A 6,512-nucleotide genomic window follows, 5' to 3' on the forward strand; every position below is an offset into this window, starting at 1 on the left:
GAGAGATAAAACATGTAGACTGGTTGGGCAAACTCCCATGCACCCTCAAGTATCCTGGAGAGGATAAAGAGCTGGTCCAGTGTTCCGCGACCAGGACGAAAACCGCATTGTTCCTCCTGTATCCGAGGTTCGACTAGCGGACGAACTCTCCTTTCCAGCACCCTGGCATAGACTTTCCCAGGGAGGCTGAGGAGTGTGATCCCCCTGTAGTTGGAACACACCCTCCGGTCCCCCTTCTTAAAGATGGGGACCACCACCCCGGTCTGCCAGTCCACGAGGTACTGCCCCTGATCTCCACGCAACATTGCAGAGGCGTGTCAACCAGGACAGCCCTACAACGTCCAGAGCCTTCAGGAACTCGGGGCGGACCTCATCAACACCAGGGGCTCTGCCACCAAGGAGTTGTTTAACTGCCTCAGTGACCTCGCCCCCGGAAATTGGCGGGTCATTCCCCTCATCCCCAGACTCTGCTTCCTCCTCGGAAGACGTGTCAGTGGGATTAAGGAGGTCCTCGAAGTATTCCTTCCACCGCCTGACAATTTTCTCAGTCGACGTCAGCAGCGCTCCGCCAGCACTATACACAGTGCAGGTAGAGCACCGCTTTCCCCTCCTGAGACGCCTGACGGTTTGCCAGAATCTCTTCGAGGCAGTCCGAAAGTCTTTTTCCATGGCCTCTCCGAACTCCTCCCACACCCGAGTTTTTGCTTCAGCCACTGCCCGAGCCGCATTCCGCTTGGCCTGTCGATACCTGTCGGCTGCCTCCGGAGTCCCACAGGCTAACCAAGCCCGATAGGACTCCTTCTTCAGCCTGGTGGCTCCCTTCACCTCTGGTGTCCACCATTTGGTTCGGGGATTACCACCACGGCAGGCACCAACCACCTTGCGGCCGCAGCTCAATGCAGCAGCTTCGGCAATGGAGACGCTGAACATGGTCCATTCGGACTCAATGTCCCCAGTCTCCCTCGGAATGCTGTTGAAGCTCTGCCGGAGGTGTGCGTTGAAGATCTCGGGACTGGGGCCTCTGCTAGACGTTCCCAGCACACCCTCACTACGCGTTTAGGTGCACCAGGTCTGTCCAGCGTCCTCCCCCGCCACCTGATCCAACTCACCACCAGGTGGTGATCAGTTGACAGCTCAGCCCCTCTCTTTACCCGAGTGTCCAGAACATATGGTCGCAGGTCTGGTGATACGATTACAAAATCGATCATCGACCTACGGCCTAGAGCGTCCTGGTGCCACGTGCACTTATGGACACTCTTATGTTCGAACAGGGTGTTCGTTATGGCCAAACTGTGATTAGCACAGAAGTCCAATAACAAAGCACCGCTCGGGTTCAGATCAGGGAGGCCGTTCCTCCCAATCACGCCCCTCCAGGTCTCGCTGTCGTTACCCACGTGAGCATTGAAGTCAACTCTAAATCATGAAACCCTTTTATTTATTGGACTCTTAACTGTAAATGAAATACATTTGTACCAAAGCATATGATTTTAAACCTTTGATCAACTATTTATATTTTAACCATTTTTTTATAACAGTAGACTTTCTTTACCCTGTAAGCCTGAAAAATTTCAGACAGGGTGTTACGTTCCCCGGGGGGTCTAGGCGTTAAGGGGGAAGCAACAAAAGTGACCGGGTCAGAAAAAGGAGACAGGGAGGCAAAACAGTTAAATAAAAGTTTTATTGAAGTTATTCAACTAAAAGAGACGGACAAGCCGTTATCACCATAAAAGAAACAAACAAAACTCAGGCGTTGGTCAAATAAAGCAAAAAGTCAAAAGGAAAGCACAGCTCACCAGCTGGAAACCACAAACACAGCTCACTAGCTGGAAACACCACAAGACACTCAGCTCACTAGCTGGGCCCACACAAAATGGCACTCTGGCCCAGAGCTCACCCTGCTCTGGGCTTAAATACCTTTAATCGCTAATGGGAATCAGCTGTACCGGCGGGAAAGGTGGCATCTCAGGCAGGAGGTAGTGGGACACGCCCACACAGGCACCCTCAGGAGAGAGAGGCCCTGCTATGGCCGTAACACAGGGCTACACATGTATAGAATAATTTTGACATTGAATACCGTTTGATCACTCTGCCTTCAAGATTATAGTTCAGTGCATTAGAAAGTGGTTCAAATAAACTTAAATATATACAAAATTTAGTACAACAGTCAAACCTTCTTTGGAAAATCTATGTTGTGTTCCTCTTTGTGGTTCCGCCAATTACTAGTAGATTGCCTTCAACTTAATTCTGCTTTCTTACTTCTCCTAATTCAAGTCTTAAACTTTGTCTCCATAGTATGCAAATGTCAGTGAGTTCTGTTGTCCACATGTGACCAGTACATAGCCACATACATAAATCGTAGTTAGATAGATTGGCAATATTCATCTTGGCTACTGTATTTAAGATGGTGGTGCAAAAAACTGGCCCCAGTCTTATGTATTTTAATGGATTCATTTTAAGCCCTTGAACTACATCGGTTTGTTGGAAGACAGAATTAGACAATAATAAATGTGCATTTATGAGTACAATATTGTTTTCTTTAATAAATCAACTCAAAAAATGACAGATGTCAGCAACTTCTAATAAAGCAATATACAGTACAAAAATGGCAAACCTTTACCCTGGGTCAATTGCAGACCATATGAACTGGAAGAACAACCAACTTTGACAGGAGTCATTCAACACAAGTCACATTACTATTCTATAGGAAAATTAAATATAAATACATGCATAGCACCAAACATTCACAGAGAAATATTTTTAAAAAAATGCATCTGTCTTATATTGCAGAGGAAAAGAGACAGAAGTGCAGAAGTGGCTCAATAAACCTAAGTAAATATCTTGAACAGATTTCCATTTATTTTGAAACCTTTGAATAGGGTCATGATTTAAAACTAGCTTCACAACCTGACGAATCTTTTTTTTTTTTTTTTGGTTTCAAAGAGAAAGGCACTTCCCAAAGTTTGACCTGGATAGGTCCAAGGTTTGTTTGGCGTTTTTTTTAATCACCAAATTGTGTGAATTAGTGTAACTTAGTTACAGTATAGCATACAATTCAGCTCAGGAGGCACTATAACTTTATTGGATGAGCCTGGACCCCTGGGGCTCATCCATAGTACCCACTCTGCATCTGCCAGTTACAGTACTCTATCTTTAATCACATTACGTAAATCACATTCTCGTTAAAAAGTAACTACAGCTTACACAAAGGTGAACACAGTTGGGTAGTTAAGAAGAAATAGCAATTCTTATAACATCTATGAAATTCAGAAGTAAGTGCTTATTGTTCTCTAGCTTTAGCTAGTAAAATAAAACATATGATTTATAATACATGCATACATTCAATAGTGTGGGTTTGACTTAAAAAAACAGTTTTAGCTTTTTCATGTATGCAACAATGCAACAATTAAGTGGGCTCACCTTGCAGAAACACAAAAAATAAAGTGGTGTACAACATTGAGCAATTGAGATTAGTGCAATACATTGATTTCACTGTGAGAAGCATCTATCCATTGCTGCAAACAGGATTCAATTCTTGTCAAGAACCTGAAAAAGGACCCTAAAACCCTGAGCAGTGCTTAAGATCAGCGGTCCCCAACCCCCGGGCCTCGGACCGGTACCGGTCCGTGAGTCGTTTGGTACCAGGCTGCGAGAGTAGAGGCTCAGGTATGAAATGTATGGTTTTCAGGGTTTTTATCAGTTTTCAGCGTTATTTTGTTATCGTTTTGATCGTTAACTCGGTTTTCCTGGGTCTTTTCACGTGTGTTAAAGGTCCGTCCATGAAAATATTGTCGGGCATAAACCGGTCTGTGGCGCAAAAAAGGTTGGGGACCGCTGCTTAAGATGACTGTGTCAATTTCAGAGAACTCTACTGAACTGGCTATTTGAAAATTTTGACCTGTTTTTCCACTAACTTTGCTGGTAATTGTGGCTATACCTAAAGATGATCACGTTTATATCTTCTTTTTTTGTTGTGTGGGTCTGTAAGGTTGAATGTTGTACTGTTACATAAAGATGGGATGGTTCCCATAAACAGTAAGAAATTACACATTGCTCATTGTTTTTTTTAAAAAGTAACACAAGTAAAGACATAATTGTAACTAAAGTAATTAAAGTTTGACATTTCTTGGTGATTTTGAAGTAGTTATTACTTCCTTAATTACTTTACATTTTAAATAGTTTTATAAATAAATAATTTTTATTCATCTTATCTTTTTTTGCATTACTCTAACATGACCTTAGGTGTACCATCACACTAGTTAGACTACAGTCCCAAATAAACAGAATGAGAACTCTAGCTGCTTGGCTGGGATCAATGTGCATGTCACTTTCAAGCTCGAAGTAGTTTGTACTTGCACGTTCTTGTCCTTCAATGCACTAAAATGAAAGAAATGCCCATATGGCACTTTTAATGATTTTCTCTTCTTCTAATCTGTCTTCAAGCAGATGACCTTTGTAACACAAGTAAGAATACAGTTGTAACTAGAATGTGATTACTGGTCTAAGGTGAACACTTGGAAAAAATGAAATGCAGTGATTGAAGAACAGATTGATGATTGAAATCAGTGAAAATATTAATGTTGTTAAAGATATAGATCTTCCCAGGAATCAGTTTAGGGGAGCTGCAGTGATCAACTATTTTCAGGGTGTACGGCAAAGACAAAGCTTTGACTTTGGCCTTCTTCCCATGGACTTTTAGCATGCTCTTGAAAACAATGCTATGCAGAGACACACTTTCCACAATCCCAATGCGCACTAAACAGAGATGCAGAACATTGCATTACAAATACACATTATTTTTCAATGGCATTCCAACATGTGTATATATTTCATACCTTTATTGCAAAGAGAAGTTTTGTTCAGATTATTCACAGAGAAATGTCGGTATTCTGAAAAAAAAAGTGTATAGACATATTATTGGTAAAATGCAGAATCTGGGCTGTGCCATCATGTTAAAATGACACAAAATGAAGTTCTACTTTGTGAGAGGACATCTAAATGTATGCGACTGACCATTAATCATCTTTCTCTGATCCTGTTCTGATTCATTGATTAATGTAAGCCTCCCAGCGCAGCACGACCACAAAGTGGTGTTGTAATAGAGGTGACCACAGCATCCAAATCCTGTCTTGACAGTGTAAAGCACCTCTTTGTCCTCACCTGAGCAGCAAATCTCCTGGTTTTGAAAAGATATTATGTGTTATTGTTAATAAAAACATAATTGTTTGCAGTCACTGAGGCATTGTGTTAATTCAGTCAGGCCACATTACATGTTAAGCCAATAATCTTGCTACATCCTCAGTTATCAGCTCTTTGTTACAAAAACATTGTAATATTTTATCAGCTCTTTGTTACAAAAACATTGTAACATTAGCAGAGAAAATTTGGCAAGCTTTTTATGGGTGCAACCCCGATATTCAACTTTGCTATTTAGAAGATTTCCAGTTGTATAACATTCATTACTAAACAGTACTTTCAATGGCGTAGTGGGAGGGAGCTGCTGCTTTCTTAAGTTTTTCCCCAGACCTATATCAATTAATTTTCTTCAAAAAATACGCTTCATGTTCCTTCACAAAAAAATCTAGCATTAAAAGTTAGCATCAGTTATGCTAACCACTGTAGCCAAAAGTAACTTTAAATCATGTTTCGTGCCTACAACAGGCAGAAGCCTGTTTAAAGGGGGTGAAGCAGTGGTAGGAAATACAAAATACTTTGTTGACGCCATCAATATCACTGACTCTACCTGTGGCTTTTGCAGAATGGATCCACAGCACTGCGCATCCCCTCCATGCTCATCTAATGATGTCAGATTGTACAGTGTTCCTGCACAGCACTTCATCTGTGGGTCTTTAATGTTGTAGGCTTTGACCCCACAGCAGTAGATGTTTCTCAGTCTGGGATGTCTGGTTGGAAAACAGAGGTATCAATTAATATCAAATATGGAGAGTGAGATGAAAAATGTAAGCTTATTGGAGCCTGAGTTATATGAGCCATTATCTATATTGATAGATTTCAGCCTGAAAGGTATTATCTTCATTTCTTCAGCACAGGGTTTACACAGTGAAAGAAAAATATTGGAGCTGCAGTTTCAGCACTCCGTCAGGATCTACACAGAATGCATTTATACCCAGAGCCATTCTCAACCACACTTTCACAGCTACTACAATTAGAAACGCACTTATGAGAGCAGCCAAGACTCAACCAGTTCAACTGATACAAAACTGAACATAAATGAAGAACTAAAACCCAGATATAAATAGCTGCTGATTTGGGTGATAACTCTGATAACATTACAACGGTTTCCAACCCATTTATCAATACAAAATATTGAATGGTACAATAAATTAAATTCCTAAATATTTTAGTTCTTCTAAATAGATAAATTACTAGAATGGTGGCAAGCAAACAGACAGTTTTCCACAATAAATTTGATCTCAAATTGTGCCAAATACTGTCAGAGACTCAGAAAGAAGAAATTCTTTAATAATCCATGTGAAGCACACGCACACACACAC

At 41.3% G+C, this 6,512-nt stretch overlaps 1 long non-coding RNA gene across 1 annotated transcript; it reads right to left on the reverse strand.

Annotated features, from left to right (window-relative positions):
• Nucleotides 1-1,597: 1,597 nt before the first annotated feature.
• On the reverse strand, nucleotides 1,598-6,414 carry LOC121812636. The gene is made up of 4 exons (XR_006053210.1): nucleotides 5,741-6,414; nucleotides 5,011-5,173; nucleotides 4,833-4,886; nucleotides 1,598-4,752 (listed from the first exon to the last, which is right to left on the reverse strand). It is a non-coding gene; the product is annotated as an uncharacterized LOC121812636 (long non-coding RNA).
• Nucleotides 6,415-6,512: the final 98 nt, after the last annotated feature.

The sequence above is a fragment of the Haplochromis burtoni genome, unplaced genomic scaffold, assembly GCF_018398535.1.
Source record: "Haplochromis burtoni strain Fernald_Lab_line unplaced genomic scaffold, NCSU_Asbu1 Contig_700, whole genome shotgun sequence".
NCBI classification, from domain to species: Eukaryota; Metazoa; Chordata; class Actinopteri; order Cichliformes; family Cichlidae; genus Haplochromis; species Haplochromis burtoni.